Consider the following 20,128-nt stretch of genomic DNA (forward strand, 5'->3'; position numbering starts at 1 on the left):
TGCTGTGTTGGACACGCCACGGCCTATATTTTGGACGGAGCGAGGGGCATTAATGCATAGCTTTTCCTGTAGGAGTTAATTTATCATCACAATGTTGGTCTGCACAGTGTGTGTTGAATGGGGCTCAGCTGAAAGCGTCGGTTCTGAAGCTTGCCGGGCTGTTCTAGAAGACCTGGTTGATTGAAGGCATAAGTGGGGCTGCAGTTTGGAGCGGTTGGCTTTTATGAAACTCTTGTTCATAACTGAGCTTATTTTTTAAAAAATACTTTAAATGAGAAAAGTGAGATGTGTAGCTGATGTTGAAACATTTTCCAGAGCCCTTTTGTACCTCCACACACACACGGGTTGTTAGGCACGTCTGTAATGTATACCGCTGCAAGACATTCCGATGGAGGAGATTATTTTTAAGCATTATTTACTGAAGCTATGAAACCTAAATAATACCCATTCTCAGTCCTTTTAGTTGTGCAATAGTATAGTATTTCAATAGCGAGAACAGATTTCAGAATGAGCAAATCGCAATAAATTAACGTGGTTCTTAGTTTTGAAAATACAAACAGCATTTCATCCTGTGTATCAGCTTCTTATTCCACACAAAATGAAGAAGTTACTAGGGATGAGAATAAGAGTTAGGTGGTGCACAGCAGCTGTCTTGTGCTGAGATGGTGCTGTGCCTCCTGCAGGTCATGAAGAGATCTTCTGGCTGTTTTGAGGTAAAATAAGCAGACTGGGGACCACAGTCACCTTTGTGTGAAGACTGAGATTTGAACAGTCAGCAGCTGCTTTTTCAGTCCACAGGCAATTGTAGGGGCAGAGCCCTGGGACAGCGGGAAGGATGCTTGGTTTTACTGTTCGCTTCACTGACACAGCACTTAAATTAGGTGAGACATGCATCCTGGGGGAAAAAAACTTGGTGTTTTAGATCACTGTGTTCATGGAATTGGTAAAAGATGAAATGTTAGAATATACATTTGTCTTTTAGTCTAGTAAATGGCAATTGGCACCCCGTCCAGTAGCACCGTTTGCTGTCTAAGCAAACATAGGAATATCAAGACAAATGAACGCAGGCTCCAGCTGTAGCTCAGGTTTGTCCAGGTTCTCAGTTTCATCCTTTTCTCCAGCAGTCTAAGAGCACTTTCAAAGCTCGCTCTTATAAAATTTTTGCTACATGCATTCCTCTGTAGTATTTTTATTCGGGCAATAAGCACAATTTATAGGCCTGCCTTTTTAACAACCACAGTAGTGCTGTATTGGAGCTTCTGTCTTGGTAGCAGAGTGGTTTGTATCCCTTTCGTATTCATGCCATGCTGACAGCCTTCCTGCCATTCACAGCTAAACACAGAGGCAACGGGATTTTTTAAAATCAAAGTTGTAGTTTGATCTTTAGGGCTCCTGGTTCATGCATGTTATTCCTCTTAACATGCTGTTACAGCTTTAATGTTGCTTGACTACACCTGTGGAAAGCATATGCATGCTAAATTGCAGTGGTAGGCTGTACTATTGGGATTTTTTTTGCTTTGAGGTTGCTGAAAGCTTTTTAGTGGAAAAAAGTCCATGCGCTACCATGAATTTCTGGTTTTCAAATTGGTGTTTTACTGTCTAGGTTTTAATTTCGTATGTGTTAGCATAATACCAAAATGCGTGCAAGAGATGCCACCCATTTAGAGATTTATTGCGCTTCACGTGGCTGCTGTTTATTTTCTGGATTTTTCTTGTACTGTACCTGCTTCTGGTTGTGGATGTGTGAAGCTGGGAGCGCCGCGTTGCAGGCTGAGCTGTCCCGATGAGATCAGTGGTCGCAGGGCACAAGATCTCATGTGCCATAACACAGTTCAGAGTGCACGGTCGAGAAAACTTCCCCACTTACCCCTCCTGCCCTTGTTCTTTGCACTAGTTTCACGACACTCAAGGCTATCTGTGCTTATACCTTGTATCACAGGGACACAAGAGGTTCCTTCGAGTGCCCCGGCAGTTCAGCATCGGGAGCACGCACTGAAGAATGCGTTAGCATTGACGTTGCTCCTCGATAGGTGAGCATTTCCTATCACATCACAGGATTTTCTCCAGACTTGTTCCTGCTGTTAATTAGCATGTGCCAATGCAAACAGGCTAGTCCCCATTATTTTTTTCTGTCCTCTTCTTCCATGCTGGTATTGCTCACGACAACGCAACGTTTTGGGGATATTTCTGGTCTTCCAAAGATTTACATTGGGGAACAGACTCTGAGCTGCTGTGAGAGATATTACTGCAGTGGCGGTTTCTCAGAAAGCTTTTTGCTTCCCAGTAATTTTGGGGAAAATGCCCAGTAATGTAATAGTTCTTAAGGTTGATGTCTCTTTTTTTTTTTTTCGTGTTCGATATTGCTGGCTAAAACTTCTGGCTGTGTAAAACTGCGTTATCTTTCTCCTTTATTGCCATTGTTCGTGGGAAGAACAGTAGAGGCATAGTGAGCAATGAATGGACATACTGTGTTCGAACAGAAATTCTCATCCGAAATTTAAAAACCCCTAATAATGCTTTCAGTCATCACCAGGCATGTATTCATGTTCTTCTAAATGTAGGCTACTGCACTTGGCTTAAGATACTGTTGATCTTGCAGCTATAGAGGTTTGGAATAGAGAAATCATAGTTTTTTGACAGTTTATAGTTTTGGGAAGGTAAGCCTAAAACTAGCCTTGCTTCTGTGTATCAGCAGTGATGCTCTGATTTTTTTTTTTTTAAGAAATTAATCCAGCTGTTCTTATTGCCCTGTCCTAAGACTTGCAACAGAAAGAGGATGTAATTTGTTCCAAATGGCATCTAACTCCAAATGCAAAAACCACCATGTTAAATTGAATCGAATTAGCAATCCACTCATCTTGTTAATTATGTGTTGCCACTTCTTATCATTTAAGACTTGAGTTTTTCAACTTCATGAACATACATTATGGAGATATAGTATTATATTTTAAAAGAAAATAAAGTGTGCAAGTGTTTCCCTCATTTCTTGGAAAATAGAAGATATAGGCATGGTCTCTAGTTCTAAAAATAGAATGCTAGATTTCTGGGTAGGAAGCAGGAATATTGATGAGATGATGGATGTTTTCAAAGATGATCGTGTGTGTGTTTGGAGCCAAGGGCCGTGGCAGGGATTTTCTGGTCCTATAAAAATTGGTCTATTTGCTTTCAGAACACAGCTTTTCTTTCTCTTCTCCAAAGATGGTAATAGTAAGAGCTCGCCCTTACCACAGTGATGAAAATTCTTACCTTTTTCTTGCTAAGACAGACAAAAATTAAAAAGTAGGAAAATCAAAGAGGTTGCCTTCAGTAGGAAGATAAACAATGTCTTGGAAAGCAGTTGAAAAGATGATGATTAAGAGCTAGGACTACAGTGAAGATACAAGGAGGAGATAGGAGCCACCTCCACTTAGGAGGGGTGGGAGTAGCACGGGGCCAGCAGGTTCCTTAGGGCTCAGATTTCTGCTAGCAGGGGAACGCGAAGGAGCGTGGTTGCCTCTTTCTGTTGTAGTCCAGTGCCCTAATGGACCACGAAAAACTTTGCTGTTGCCAGCGTGGATTTCCTTACCCTGTTTCTACTAGTTCTACCAGTTGGTTTTTTCCCCGGTCTGATGGGAGGGGAATGATTTGTAAGCTCCACTGTACTTTTGAAAACACAGTGCAAATTCCAGCGTATACATAAAACATGATGGCCTGGTGGTTTGATCTATAGTCTTTCTGTTTGGACATTTGCCTTCAACGTTTCTTGGAGATACTGAGTCCTCTGTTCTCTTTAGCTGCCCATTATCACTGCTGCTTACTTGTTGGATGTTGCTTATATTTGTATCTGCTGTTAATTTGCGTAGGTGATAAATGTGCAATTACATCTGTGTGGGAGAAATCATCTGAAGTCGAAATCTGCCGACGTACTGTTTCAGATGATTTCTGAACCTTGCTGGCCAGAAGGCACGTACTTGCCATGCAAGCATGAATCAGTGGGTGATCGTTTAATCCGTGCAAATATTCTCCCTTCTTATGGTGAGCTGAGGAACCAGGGAGATAAGAGTTTAAAAGCATGTAAGTCGTGACTAGAATCCTCTTGTCTTGAAAACAAGATGATGCTGATCTACTGTGTCCAAACGTGAAGTGATTAATAGTAGTGGTTAGTATTTGCACATTTAGGAGTGCTTATAGGGGTTCAGCCAAAGAGTAACAGGAGGGAGGTAAGTGCGGCAAGCAGGCAGCGTGCTTTCTTTGTCTCGTTTGGTAAAACACACTTGCCTAATAGAGGTTTCCAGTACAGGGATGTTGCTGGCCTATCCGAAGGGCCACGGTAGCTCAGATATGGAAGGTTTCAGTTTTCAAAACTTTCCCGGTGGCTCCCCTTTCCCTGCGGTAATTGCTTCCGGATGGCATCACCAAAAAGCACTGGAGGCTGTGCTTTTTGATGCGCAGACTTCTGATGTTTTTAAAAAGAAACAGGTTCCAGATCTTCTTGGATGCAGCTTGAGCTCAGTTTTGAATTGTAAAGCCTCTCCTGTGTGCCCGAGAGGATGTTTCTGCTCAATTTATCATGGAGACTTGCAGCAATCAGCTCCTGTGTTTTATACGTGTGGAGCTGGTGGCAAAGTCACCAGCTTCATGTCCTGGTGGAGCGGCTGGGTAGCAGAGGGAGTTTGCCGAGGCAGGGCAGAGACATTACCAACTCCCTCAATTTACACTCTTCTTTCTCCTAATAGTCCACCTGAAGGTAGCAGCTTTGCTGTATTACTTATTATATTATAGGACTCTGATGCTTGTACTTGTTTACAGTGCAGGGGGCTGTGACAGGCAGCTGTAGGTGGGTGGGAGAGGGTTTGTGTAGGGGTTTGTTTGTTTGTTTTCCCAAGCTTTAATTTGTGTAGGGAATGGAGAAAAACATGCTTTATGAAACTGAAAGGTAAATAAATAAGACCAACTTCCAAACTCACTCCTGTCAGGGTATGTTACTGGATACATACAAGAACGTGCTAAAAAATAAGAGTGCACTCTGGATTAAATCTTGCTGCTTTATCCCATTGTCCTCATAGTGAGGATAGCAGCGTGTAGGTTATCCGACTTTGCCCTTGGTCAGAAAAGTTGGGACCTATCTGAAAGTCTGTAAAGACTGAAATATGTCCTCTGATTGGAAACAAGTTTTCAGTTTTTGCTTTTGGGGATCTCTACAGTAGCTTGGGTTTCTCTTCCCTCATTTCTTTCGGTTTCCTCAGTTCTGTGCATTTCAATTTCTTAAGCGCTGATTTATTAAATATTTCTGGAGGGTTCTCTGCATTTTAAGTAAAACAGAATCAGCATAAGTATCACTAATTATAAAGCAAATTTAGCTTTTCAAGTGAGAAGTTGCAGGATTTGTTTTCCCAGCAGGATGAAGTGTAGCACAGGAAGGGAAAGCAATGATTTGAAGAGCTATGTGCCATCAACCTTCCTTTCGGTTGAAGAATTTAAGTTTTCTCTGAAGTTTTCTACTGATGTTATTTATGAAAGAAAAAAAGATGGTTATATGCTTTCGTACAAATTAAAACCCTTTTGGGATTTGTTGCATTGTGGATTTTGAAATGTGAACCACTTTCTAATGGACCAAAACTAATATTCATGCTTGTTTCTGACAAATCTTCTAATGTATTCAAAATGTCAATTTTTGGAAGATATTACCCAAACAGAGAGAAGATACAATATCTCCCTTGAGGAAGTTGTGGTTTACAGCATGGTTAGAAAAGTCGGAACTGTTGACTTGAGCTCCGATGATTTATTTGCTTTTACATACTTCAGTTTACACAATTAAGCTTCTGGTTTTTTTTCCAACCATGTGTTCTCAACATGAAAATCCTGCAGCAACATGCAAACACATGGATGTGGAAAAATTATAATTGAATGTAACCTGGTTGTTAGTAATTTAAATATCTCAGGTACATCACAAACACTCAATGGAAATACAGAATAAAAATACTTTGGTAACAACAGGAGATGATGCAGTACTATGTGAGAATATATAAAAAAATAGTGAAAATCTCTTGTAGAAAGAGTTGCAGTATCAAAGATCGCTGCAAGTCGTGACAGGGTGGACTTTAATCCTGTGCTTCTAAACGGTGATCCATCTCATCCTGTGCTTACGTAGTCATTTCCAAAGCACTTTTTCTTGTTACAGGCCAGTTGAATTTCGTTTTTGTTGTAATGTGTTTGGAGCGTTTGGTGGTTATGGGTACAGTAGCATGGTAATTCATCTCCGTTTGGGTCTTTTGGGTTTTTTTTTTTGGCAGGAAACCTTTTCTTACTGTATAGAAATTGCATGGTTTTGATAATGATTTAATCAGTACTGAACTGTATGTCAGTGTTTCATACTGAAAGCAGTGTGTATGTGAGGAAAAGGATGGATGCAATGGATATGTGTCTCCTCATGCTGGTTCTGTCCCCTGGACGCCCTCGACCCCACGGCTGCTCTTGTGGCTGCTGCTGAAATGGGAAACAAAATGAAACACTAGATCCTGTTGGTAGCTGCTCTCAGGGGTACCATGTCCTTTAGGAACATCCCCAGTATCTTCAGAACCTGTTCAGGGAGGAAGATGTAAAGGAGGCTGGTTCACTGGAGGCTTGAAGTGGAGAAGAGGTGTCAAAGCCTGCCTTAAAGCCTGTTTCAAGGCTACCTATGGAGGCACAATTTTTACTGCTGCCTCTGCTGCTGATATGGGAACAGGAAAATGTGGATGTTAATATGGTTAAATGAAGAGGTTGCAAAGCGTTACACAGTCCATCTGCTATTCCAGGCCACCTGGCACGTTACTTAAGACATGTCTGCGCTGGCACCAGTAGCTGAATCTGAATGTTAAAGCTGTCCTCGCTCAACCTTCATGCCTGACAAGTGGCGCTGATGGGGAGACGGCATCCTCATCTGCTCCTCTGCTCTGAGAGATGTAGGCGAGAGAAGGTTGAGGGGAAACCACAGCTCTGTGACAGGCAGGTGATGTTCCAGGCAGGACAGGTTTTGGCTTGTTTATTGGCTCAGTCAGCCCTCTCGGTGGGAGGCCGCCCTTTCTCCCCTCGACAGCTCTGAACTGTGCTGTCCAATATGCCATGTTCTACTTCTGTAGTGTTGTAGTCTTGTTTTCTTTTGTCGTCTCCCCTGTCGCTGTCGTAGTGGATTAGGGCATTGTATTTGCATGTGGAGTAGCGTGCTGGACATTGAGTGCATTTGCTGAATTTTTAGCCCGCACCAATTCAGCAGACTCGAGGGAGCAGCGCTGCGCTCCATCAAGCTCTGTGTGCACTGTCATGTAATGCTAACGCTCCCGCTTCCTGGTAGGAGCGTGATTTCAGTCTTCTGGAGATCCCTCTTCAGTGCAGTGACGTTTAGAACTTTTTTCCAGAATTGATGGACCCGACAGCATTTGGCTGCCTGTATTGCAGGCATTTTTTCCCTCCTTGTACTTGATATTATGGTGAATATTTGGCTTATAAAAATCCTCCTGTTAATAAGATCTGCCTAGCTGTCACTAGCACCTCAAGTTCCAGTTATTCTTTGCATGGTCACTGCAGTTTGCTTGGTAACCCAGACCTACTGGTCTAAAAGGTCATGGCTAAGGCATTTTAAAGTAATTAGCCACTGAGTGACTTGCTAGGCTTGCAGCAGCTGCAGTCGCTTTCTCCCAAAATAATGATCTCAAACAGGCTAAAAGGCCCACCTAGCATGTTGATACCTTTGCTACGTAGGAAAAATCCTCTCTGGTCTCCAGACAGGGTCTGTCATCAAGGAATTATGTAAATGGTGAAGCTGGAAGAAGGAGCCCCTAGGAATATCTGTGCCTAAGCAAGCAAACCCCTTCAGCCCTGCAAAGCACCACGCAGCCAGGCAGGGCTGCCTCCCCGCTCTGGCAAGCCACGGCAGAGGCTGAGGGCAGGGTCTCCTCCTTGCCCTGCCATGACTGCGAGAGGAGGAGAAGTAGCAGCGCTCATGCCCTGCAGAGAAGAGGCAAAAAGGGGGAGCGAGGAATGTGTGCCATAATTGCTTCCAGATGAGTTCTGTTCTTCCAGCATTCTCTGCTCTTAGCTCCCAGGTGCAGCGAGCATTTGTATGCACGAGCACCCTGGTACGCAGGGGAAGATGGCTTTCCGTTGGATTTAGTTACACGTATGCCTTTTGCCATTAGGAAGCTGAAGCGACGTTCTCCTGCGCTATTCTGCTCACACGCAGCCTTGGCAGTGCCTGTGCCCGCGGAGGAGGTTGTCAGCCTGTTGCGACCATCTTCGCGGCCGAAGGTTACCTCTGCTGGGGTATGAAAAGCTCCTGTGGGTGGTGGTGCAGTTGTAACCAGAAGAGGCATGAAGTTTACCCCTGGGGATTTCTGCAACAAATCATTTTTCTAAATAGTTCATAGATAATAGACTCCTGTAATAACCCCTCGGCACAGCAGAGCACTTGAGGACATACTTAATCATGTTGTTTAAATGAGGGTGTAGGTGCGGTTTCTGTTTTATATCTGTGTGTTTGTCTTCTGAAAAAGCATGGTCTGTGGTTCAAATATATTCTTAATTGATATTGTTACTTTCTCCACCCCCTCTTCTGAGGTCATGTCAGCGCTTGGCGCTTTCAAAAGTTGTCTGCTTAAGCTATTACCTTTGTGAAAACGTGTCCATTTCTGGAAAGATCCTGCATAGACACACACAGAGTATTTGCTCCAACTTGTCTGGTTTTAGAGCGGGGGTCTCAGTCGCTTTGCCATGGGTTCAACATTTCTTTTGTCTGCAGCACTCGCTGCGTGCTAGTAGCATTCATGCAGTTCTGATGACCTTCCTGTAATTGCAGATGTCCCGAAGAGGGCTTAGGCCTGAAGTCTGTAGGTGACAGGGACTTACATCTCTTACTGAGCAGAGCCTTGGACACTGCCTACAGAATAAATATATATGTATTTAATAGGGAATTACTGCTGGCAGCAGGGTTCAGAACTAGGAGGGAAAAAAACCTGTGTGTTTTATTCTTCCTTACTTTTGCTTTCTTAAATGGAGTGTTGGGGGACAATAAACTTGCCAAGGAGACCAGAAATCTTAGATTAAATGATTTAGCTTAGATATATCTTTTCTATTACCATGTCAAGTAACAATCACTGTAAACAGAAAGATAGAAGCAGCTCGGGTATGAGTCCTCCTCTGTATGAAAGTGCGTGCAGCTTATTCGGTTATAACAGCACAACAAATCTGAATTTAAAACCTTTCTCTGACATAGTTTAATGAAACCATCTCAGGATGTTTCTTCTCTGCTGTTTTTCCTGAAGGGGGAATATTTAGAGGCTGAATACTGAAGCATGCTACGAAGAGCAATATAAGGAGAATTCATTTTTTAGGGCTTAACTGGGGAGTACACATGTCCTTTTGGGGTTGAAAGGAGGTTACTTGAGCATTATGCCAGGTTTCATACCAAGTAAAATGAATCACTGTAAAAAAAGAGGTGCATGGTTCGAAAAAGTCAAATCTCATAATGCTACTTGAATTTCAAAGGAGCTGTGTTGAGTAGTGACTCCCACATAGTTTGAGTTTGGATGCTTGTATTGATACATCTCTTGCAATCCTTATGAGCTGGTTTGTAAGTTTGTAGGAAAATGGGGAATTCCGGCTTGAAAAACAGGCTCATCAGTTTTCCTATTAAGTTATTATCTATAGCATTTAATATGGAGACCAGCATATGAGTAGATATTGTATAATGACAGCTTCTGCAGTTGGTTGCTGGTTTAGTTCCTGAGTAGTAATGGGCTGCTTTTTGAGAAGAGCATTCAACTACTTTGTTCTGTTTCTTGTTAGAAAGAGGAGTTTGGTCCTTGTCAATACCTTGCGCAGTAGAAATCAATGATATTCAGGGAGGATAGCTTTACGAGATTAAATTGTACACAGGCGAGTTTAGATAAGGTAGATAGTATGAGGAGAGGGGGAAAAAGCCTTTGGACTTTGGTATGTTACTTCTCTGCTTGGAATCACTAAGGACTGGCCTAAACGGCAGCCTTTTTCTTTCCAGAGCTGTAAATCTCACAACTCCTTGGTGTGATTGTGGTTATGTTTGTGTTGAGGTGCTTTCTTCCTTGTGTGCCTAACTCTCCTGCTGTACAGGAGTGAGCCAGAACTGTGTTAAACCCCTTTGTCCTTGTTTAAAAGTCTCTGTGGACTAGGCAAGCTATGTGGCTTTAACTGTACCATTATCATCGAAGCAGATCAGGTCTTATATTTAGACTACCTTTATGCATGGGTGTAGGTGCATGTGTGTTCCTGATGGCTTGTCCTCAAAAACCAGTTGGAACCATAATGCTGGTTTGTTATGGGTGCAGTTTGAATTGCTAGAAAACAGCTCAGGTTTAGGCACGTGATGGACGCTCTCGTCACGCGCGGTCCCAGGCATGCCCCCGGCTGCTTCTGCGGAGGAAGTACCCGGTTGCAAGATAGAGTGAGTTAATGAATGGACTGGATGCATTAAGAGGCTAATCTTGAGGAATTAATGCTTGCTTTCCTTGTTACCTGGTGGATTTCTAGTCTTTTGAATGTCAGCGTCTGCAGTTCTAAATACCTCTATTGCGTTTTCCTTTGTTCTTCCCTGTAGGTTTTTTTTAATGGCATGGCCTCTTTACCAACATAATTAGGTGGTTACTTTGATTTAATTCCAAAATTTAAATTAAACTTGAAATATAGCATTTAGCTGTGGAGCTAATAGTGCTAATTTTAAAAAATTTTATTTTGCCATTTGTATTACCTGACTGTACAATTATTTGAAGGAATAATACGCTACAAAGCTCTGCGTGGATCTGTGCAAACGAAATGAAGTTCCAATCTCTTAATTGTCACCGTTGTGAATGTAGTAGGGCAACTGTTGATGACTGAGAATGCATTTGTAGGGGTCTAGTGTTTACCACCTTCATCCCACAACAGTTTCTTGCTTTTGACTGCATAGCATGTGGGTATTTTCTGAACATAATTTCCTTTCACTTAAATCTTCTAGGATCAGTTGCAAATGGCAGACGGTGTCATCCTCCAGAAATCTCAGTCAGATTACTTGCAAAGCGTCTGGAATATAGCTTGATGTAAAGAATTGCCTCCAGATATGGAAATAACTTTGCAAAATGAGCTTTCCCTGGAAGGAGTGCTGCATAACAAAATGGACAACCTACAAGCCTTTCTTCAAACTTTAAGAACTGGTTAGTGTGCTAGGAAAAGTAGATGTGAATATGTTATTATCTGGGGTTAAAAGATGCTAGCAAGGAGATTTGAAGGGATAGTATTTCTGTAAAAGCTTAATGAAATGGGAGAATATTCAGAGAGGTGTCTGTTCCCAGCCCAAATAATGACATTTAACTTGGTGTATCAGCTGTCTATCCCTTTTTCTTCCAGAATAAAAATGGATGTATAATATTTCCTTAATTTTAAGAATTGTCACTCAACTCCCAACTTGGTGATGTCCTTAAAAATGTTGTACCCCATCATTAAAAGGCGTTGGGTGGACTTTTCTGGATGACTTGTCATATTTCCCAGTTCACCTTGTTTCCTCCAGTTGTAGCTATCAATACCCACCTTCAGTCACAGCCCAGGAGGAGTCTGGATTGCGTCTTTGCTTCTTCAGTGTCAGTGTGTGGAGATGCCCAGGTAGCTCTTCACATACCATGCCTTTACGCCTGGAAGAGCTCTAGTAGTCAGCCTTGGGTTCAGCAGGTTTGAAGTGTGAGCTCCTGTGGACAGAGACCATTCATAGCAAGAACCATGTACTTGGCCAGTTCCTTAACTCCTTACTTGCTGACTTGCCTAATCTGCCCTATACTTGGCAATAAAACATAAAATGGACCAGAAAGACTGAGTGGTGGCCTTGAAAAGGACATTTTCTACATGTCTGAGAGATGACATTATCTAGGTAAAGGGCAGATGAGAAAATTTTAGAGAGAGATGGATCTGAGTTACCACGATCTATGCGGCAGCATTGAGGAATAGGCAGCCGGGACCAGATGGCCCAGGCTAGGTGTAAGGGTAGGCAGGACTGGGATGTGCTTTGAGCACTGATACAGAGCACACAAAGGGAAGTTTGCAGGTGCTCCCCGGGTGGGGTAGGTGGGTGGTGCGCCGATGCCTTCCCGCCGCCATGTGCCTACAGAAAGAGGAATCTGTAGCTGCTCCCTGTTGGAGGTGGCATCTCATCGATGGCTGTAGGGACAAAGAGCGCTGTGCTCAAGGCTGTGTGGGTCCACGAGGGCCTGCTGCTTTCTGGAGACTGCCATCACTGCACTGCCCAGCTGAAGAAGCCTTGGGCCCCTCAGCAGTACCTGGAATATCCAGCGAGTGGTCAGAATGCTGTTTTGCTGGACACAGCGGATGGAGGACTGAAGGAGCACGTGCTTGCCAAGTGGATTTAGGCCCTAGGTTATCTGATTTCGTTTCCTAGAGGGAGAGGGATTGTTGAACATCCTCCGCTGCATTTTAGTAATCTGGGAGGTTTAATGAAAATTTACATCTCTCTACTTCAATAAACAAAATTAATTATAACCTCTTCTGTACAATTTAGTGAGTAATCTAGATTAAGAAGATAACTTTAAGAAAAACGGAGTTTGAGACTGCAGGGAGCTTGTTGAAGAAGTATAATGCTATTGTGTGTGTTTTGGGGTGGGTTTGTTTTGTGGGGGTTTTCTTTGTTTGTTTTTGCTTTTGGCTTATCATACATAATCCAGCGAATGTTTCTGATGGCTAGAAGCAAGAAAAAATAAATGGATGCACTGGGCTTTTTACCAGTGGAACAGTGGGTTAACTGGCATTGTTAAAGCAGCTATATTAAAATAATTCATGAGAACTATGTCAGTATTTGCTTGATAAGCTGTAATACCGCATGATGTTTGTAGAACAGAAGACAGCACTGCTGTGTTGCTAATAACGCAAGGACCACCTGTGAAATCCACCCGAGCTGGAACAGGTGACAATTTGTTTCACCCACCTGCATTGCAGTTTTCCTAAGACTTGACTTTAAGTGCAGCTTTTTCCTCTCTGTCCTAAATGCTGAGGCTAAAGAATCTGGAGACGGTTATTATTTTCTCCGCCTTTTGAATGTCAGCCTACAAAAATATGCTTTTCTCTACTAAGGACGATAGCAGTGCAGGCAGTGCGTGCAGCTCTACAAACTGAAAGTTGTTCTTCTGCCAGAATCTGAGTAATATAAGTTTGCGTGCTGATATTTTCACAGTAGCGAGGTATGTTGCTGTTAGCCTTAAAATAACTGTTGAAAAGTCATCACCCATCTCGCCGCGCTACCTAATGGAAATCCAGGGCTGTGAGAGGAGGGCATGGTCGTTTGCTGTTGCAGTTCTCAGCTGAAATGGAGTGTTGGAGACAAATGACTTGTCAAGACAAAATGCGCTCACTAAAGTAGAGTTAAAAGCCATCCCAGTCAAAAAGAAGGAAGACAAAGGTTAAAGCAGTTGTTTCTGCTTCAGAACCTGAATTGCTGCAGGACTTTTTGAATAAGTAATAGCAGCAGCAATTATGATTGCATCTTTGGTCCTACTGCTCCAGCAGATATATTTAATCACTTCTGATGTGGTTTCACAGAGTGCAAGAGATTAAATTAGTCATTTTATAAATTGCCAAGAAAGAAATGAGAGATTGGAAGGTTGCAAGGGGCATTATTTCTGGCTGACCTGGTACACTTGGGTGTGGTTTTGTTTGGTTTTTAAGCAGCCATAAGCTTTTCTACCTCTTTACTTCCAATTATCAGTTGGTAATAGCTGCCATCCTGCTAATAAAACTTCGTGGTAATTTGGGTCTTAATAATTGCTTCTGTCCCACCTCTTCAAGGCATTATTAGAGCATTATGTCCATGGCAAACTAGCTTTAATGCTGCCAGCTGAAGCACTGTCATCATGTGTGTTTTGTGAATCAGGCCATGCAAATTCAGATGTGTAAAGATTTTTTCATCTTTTCTGTGCCTCTGTGTGAAAAGGGGTGATTGGACCAACACTCAGAAAGCAGTAAACAAAACCAAATAACGCTAATGAAGTAGGTGGACAGCAGCTAGTGCATCCGTGGGATGAAGTGGTAGTGTAGAAAGATGAACTGCCTCCTCCTCTTGTCTCATGTCTTCTCCTCTCACTTTTCTCACAGCCACTCTTCCGCTTTTTTTATTGAAGGCACCAACCTTGCTTCCTTTCATAACTCACAGTGTGGTGAGATGCACAACAGTAGTCCAGTGACTTAGATTTCTCTTAAAGGGAGGTTGTAAATTCCTTTCTGTGTAACTTACTGTGTTGCTTCTTGGCTAAAGAAAAAAACACCGCCAGCAATGCGTGTAGGTGTTGCTAGAGAGGGTACGCTTAGGAATGTGTTTTTAGAGATACCCATCCATAAGTTTGTTCCGCTGTGAAGCGTTTTGAACAGATGTTGCTAAGAAAATAGGAATTTTACACATACTTATGTCTAGTGTTGTTTCTAACAGTTGAAGATCAAATGCTGTACTTGACTGTATGACTGACAACTAGGAACTTTAGCACCTGAACTCAGGGCTTTTTTTACCGGTGTCTGGCCTCCAGCAGGTTCCTTAACTTTTCTGAATCTAAACCTACACAGAAATTGTCATATTAAATCAGAATCAGCCTGGCTTGTTATTCTGAAACCCGTGCTGCTTATACCAAATGTTTCAGAGAAAGGTGCCAAAGTCCTCGTTCATGTGCGAAGTGGTCTGCCCTTAACAAGAGTTTATTCGTCATCGCTTAGAATTGAAAGATGGCTTAAGCAATAAAGTTTCTATCCTTTACAAAACTGTATTTTTAATACTAATATTTCAGTATTTAATAAATAGGTTGTTGTAAAATGTTTCCTCCATTGCAAAAGGAAAATCAACATCTTGACCCTGACTGTCTCTGTGAAACTGTTACGGACTGAGGCATTTTGGCAATAAAAAATTTTAAGTTTTGAGCTGCTTGATTATTTAGAAAGCTGTTTAATGTTCATTTAGCTTTTGTGGCATCCTAAAAATAAGAGGATTTTGTGCTGCAGAGCACAGTATTAAGGAACTGCAGGAGTGCAGTATAAGTAATAAAGCCATGTTGAAAAGCAGATGGGGGACGAGGCAGCAGCCTTTTGCTGAGACAACCTCTACTACTGTTTTACTGATGTTTGTACCTCTGTTCTTGGAGTTACTCATGTCCTTAAAGGTAAATGTCTGTGAAACACCTGAAATAAATAAGACATGGATGGGAGCAAACACCCAATTGAAGGTTTTGTGCGAGGTCAGAATTTAGCATCCGAACGTCACACGACTTGCAAGAAATGACTGTGTCTTATGTTTTCTGACAAACCTGGCCGCGCAGGCTGCCAAGCACAGAACAGCCTCAGAAACAGCGCATGGCAGATCCATGTGATCTTAAGCTCCTTGGGCAGTTTTTGTTTGTTGTAAAGGCAGTGGGAACATTGTAACTTGGGTCGTTTCCAGTTTTAATCAATCTTTTGCTCCCCCGCAGCAAGTAGGAGCCCTGCCAAAGTCAGTTTGGTTTGGTGCATGGAGATGTGGGTAAACAAATGTTTGTCACACTGCCCCCTCATCCGGTGCCTTGGACCTCCATCGGAAAAATGATTTGCTGACAAGAAGTTGAATCAGCTCATAGTCACTGTGCTGGGAAGGGAGTGGGGAGGAAGAGCAGAGTTTAATTAATAATGGAAGCTCAGAGCAGGGGAGCATGGGGAGTTGTCTCATGTCATCCTTAAAAGCAGAGGTGTAGCAAACAAAATTTGTGCCGGTGAAGCGCTCCTTCTAGGCTCGGCCCTACAATGAGCTTATGTGTTCCTAGTTAGGAAACATGCTTAATTTAGGAGTCAGCCGTACTGCAGATCTTAATGCAGTCCTTAAAGATGGGTGACGTGCCAAGAGCTGCGCAGCTAAGACCAGAGCACTCCCCATCTCGTGGGATGAAACACCTAACACTCCTTGAATCAAATCCTGGTTCTTCACCCACTGAAGCAGGTTTGGTATGTCTCCCTCTTTGGCCGTGTGCTGAAGGTGTGTGTCTGAGGGAGTAATGATTCCTATACAGTAACTTGAGTTAATGTAGGAAATTCTGGGAGATGAAGTAGCCTTCTTTCTGTTGAATTATAAATATAATTTTGTAAATATTTGAAAGTAAGATCTACATTTTGGGAAAAAAAAATTAATTGAAAGTATGTGTGCGCAGTGGCTTTTGGAAAGCTGAGTCCCTGTGTCTTGCTTTGCCACTACATCATTCCCCCGGCACACGCTATTTGTTAGAGCCACGAGCAGAGCCTGTGTACGTATGCGTATGGAGGAGGATGAGAAGGTTCTGCGCAGCCATGGCAATCCTAATATTCAGCTTATCTCCACATAATGAAATTCGAACACGGTGTGTTTTTCTCAGAAGTCATTCAATAATTTAGCATTTAGTCCTAGCAGAAATTTCACTTGATCCTTTGTGCGGCTTTCTTGCAGAAGGTACTGAGTACAAACTTACTTTGCAGGCTTTACTTTGAGATTAGCTGGCTTGTCTTTTTCAGTCTCTCCTTGAAGTACAGGTGATGCCCAGTGTTACATGGTGTTTCACGATTCAGAGGTTAGAAACACAGGAGAGAGAAACGGTCTGTTTAATTTTGTCCTAATAATTTAATTCCGTCATTCTAGATTTGGCATTGCTGATGAGGAAATGGCTTGGTTAGACACTTGGTGTCTTCTTAGGACATGTAACTTGTTTTTTTTTTTGCTTCATCATCATCGTCTTTCTTAAGAAAGAAGGTATATAACACTGCTTCTTTGTGGAAATTGTGTGAAAGATAGAGGCAAGCTAGAATCCGGTTTCTTTGCTGTCCTTGGAGGTCACTTCCACAATTAAGGAACTAGTTCCTTTCCTGAATTTGTGAGTTCTTAAGTGGCCTTCCTATCATCTGACTAATAACGACAGTAATAACTTAAGGAAATTTGACTTGCTCTAATTGTGAAAAACAGAAGGAAATGAGATTCTGAAGTATATACCGTGGCAGTTTCTAAATCCCTTTGCTCTGACAAAGCTGTTTAATACAGCCAGGAACGGATCCAAAACATAATCTGGATGAGCAAAAAAGATGTGTCCCAAAAGCAAGTCTGCCATGCAAAGACACGATGCTTATGCTCTTGGTCCTCTCTTATGAATGTGTATCTGTAAAAGGCAGGTCACCTTTTTTTTCTTGTTCATTAAATTAAGTGAGTGTTTCTCAGAATCCTGTAGTTTCAGGTTGTCATTTTGAACTTAAAGAATATGTCAGCAAGTGTTATGAGTCAGTGGATTGAAACCGAATGTAGCAAGTTCTTGTACTGGGGACTTTGGCATGCGAGGTGAATGCTACTGGAAGAAGAGGGTAGAGAGATACTCGGAAAAGCACGGTGAAAGGCATGTAAAGCACTTTGAACATTAACCTGAAAAAGTAGTCGCGGCTTCTTGTTGGGTTTTGATCTTATTTTTTGTGCAGTTTGATAAGACGGACACTCATAAAGCCTTGAGAATTTGAAATAAAGTGAAAAATTGCTTGGCAAGGTGTGCGGGGGGCGGTCGATGCAACAAATTTCTTAAAATACCATGATTGTGTAGCTCATGAATAAACAGGGTGTTCAAGTGCCTTTGGTTATGGAAATTAGCACATGCCTTTTTCCTTGCCTTTTTGCCTGTATCTGAATCCCTGTTGGGGTGATCTGGAGCGTTTTCGTTTAGGTGAGGAGGCATCCCACAGAGGGGGGAAGCGCTGCCTTGGAGCACTTTCAGGTACTACTGAGGCATTGCTAGCTTGAGCAAGCCGAATGTGTCAGGTGCGATGCTGCTTTAGCCTGAATTGAATACGTGGATGTGTATCAGTTCAGTACCTAAAGGTGAATTTTTATATTGTGAAAGTGATGTAGTGTCTGCTGGTTATTGTATCTGATGCTTACTGATACCGCTTTTGATGACAAAGATGGAACGTGTTACAGATAATGGACTCATATCCTGTGTAGTTTAAAACCAAACCAAAACCAAACATACTCACAAACACCCTTGGAAGCCAAAAAATGCCACTAGCTTTTTTTTTTTTTCCTTCTATTTTTCGTTAGGAATTATGAATGGGTCAGATGATTCCTCTCCTCTTCACAGTTGTATGTTTTCTTGTGGTAACATGCCATGCATGCCGGATCTTGCATCTACAAAGCTGAGCTAATGTTTTAGGAACATGGCTAGGGAGAGTCATGTGTCTCCATTGACGAAGTCAGCTTCACAAAACTTCTCTATCTATTCCAGAGAGCAGAATTTAACTCATTCTAACTCCTGGCTCTGGCTTTTAATGCAGGAAGAGAAGGTGAAGAGGATCAGTGCTTCTTGAGGATAAATAAAAGCAATATCAGCTAAGATGAAGAGATTTCTGAGTCTTTTCTTTCTCCACTCTTAAAAAGAAGTGAAAGCAGCTAACAGTCAGTGGAAGTTTGTTTAGGTATGAGACTCCTATGTAATCTTCTAGAGGAACTGGGCAATTTTGCCTTAAATTGCTGAGTATAACGAGGTGTCACTTCTTGGCACAAGATTTTATTGTGCTTGAGTCCCCCACAGTTTTGATACAGTCTCAGTACGCGTTGTCTGTCATAAAGATGTCCTACTTTAATATATGGATCTGCTTTTTTCACTTTCCCTTAGCATTCTAATCCTTCTAGTCCAGACTATGAGAAATACTGCAAGTCACAAGAGTTTAGGATATCCAAAGAGGTCGATTTTAATTAGTGCTGAAATTATTTTGCTTTCAATAAGCTTGGATGAGATAGGAACACCACTTCAGGTATGTGAAAATGTTTGAAATGGAAGCAAAAATACGCAGCAGGTTTGATTTTCCGAAGCCAGTGTGGCAGTGATGTGCTTGTCATGTGTTTCATTTAAAAATCAGAACAAAACAAAAAGCTTACAACCCGTACAATCAACTAGACTTATTTGTAACCAATATATTTTGAATAATTTTTCACAGGGATTTGTCAGGTTAAACAGTCTCCTTCAGGATTAATTTCCTTCTCTGGTACTTATTTCTGCAATGTCAGCTAACAGAACCGGAGAATTTGCTTGGAGGGAGTTTTCTTTACATTCAAATACTTTTTAAAGTTTGCTTTGGCCTAGGCAGCGCTCCTTTTATCAAATGTAGGAGCCTCATTCTTTGTCAGGAAGAACAAACACACCCCATTAAAGTTAGGGTCCGTGTCCCTTTACTAGCTGAAGATCAGGCCCTAAGTAAGCTTCCTTTTTATTTTGATTCACTTTGCTGTTATTGCTTGTGTTGTTGGTAAACTTATGACACCTTGTCTTTCCTTCATCTAACACCATGGGAGTTACAGATGTCATGTCTTTTCTTAGTAAGAAGCAGAGCAGATTTCTTTCTTATTTTCCAGCCTGTCCTTTCTTTAATCTATTTCAAAGGTAGATCCGTGTTTTTAATCTCATGTTGCTTCTCAGGTTTTATTTCTTAATTTCAAAGAGACTGGAAGAAAGAAATACTGAACCTTAAGGAGGAGGACTCTAGGAAAGGCAGCTCCTGGAAGTGTTGAAACTGTCTTTGAGCTTGGCTGTTGTGAGGGCAGGTCTCACGTCCTGGCTAGGGCTGAAAATGGACCAGGTTTCTAATGGCTTTTGCACATAATCACTCCTTGTCTGTGCTGCGGGTGTTTGTCCTCTTTGAGGGATGGTGGAGCTGTTCGGTTTGTCAGGTTTTGAGGTAGGACCTGTTTTTCTAGTTCTTCTGGGAAGTAAAAGCTAGCATACTTGTAAAATAACTAAAATAAAAGGTGCCTCTGTCTATTGATCTGTTAGTAAGTGAAAAAACTTGCTGTTGCTATCAGCAGGTGGCTTTGCAGGCCCTTGCTTTTAGGGTCAGATACTGAAAGCTGCAAGTGGATGCAAGCAAAATGTGTTTACTAATGAAATGAAATTTCTAAGTCTGAAGGAAGTTTGAGGATAAGAATACAGATCAGTTACACAATGAAATAGGAGCTGCTACATGTAAAAAGATAAGAAACCAACATAGATTCTGACTATTGTCACATGTATCACTCAATCTTTGTCATGTAGAGATGAAACTCTATATTTCCAGCACATCTGGAATAACTGTTGGTTAAAGTGAATTCTGCAAAATA

General features: G+C 42.0%; 1 protein-coding gene across 2 annotated transcripts in view; it reads left to right on the plus strand.

Moving 5' to 3' along the window:
* The window catches only part of DLG5 (discs large MAGUK scaffold protein 5), a 111,055-nt gene that overhangs the window by 21,321 nt on the left and 69,606 nt on the right, over positions 1-20,128 (plus strand). The gene's annotated exons all lie outside the window — the stretch shown is intronic.

Source organism: Phalacrocorax aristotelis, chromosome 14, assembly GCF_949628215.1.
Source record: "Phalacrocorax aristotelis chromosome 14, bGulAri2.1, whole genome shotgun sequence".
NCBI lineage: Eukaryota > Metazoa > Chordata > Aves > Suliformes > Phalacrocoracidae > Phalacrocorax > Phalacrocorax aristotelis.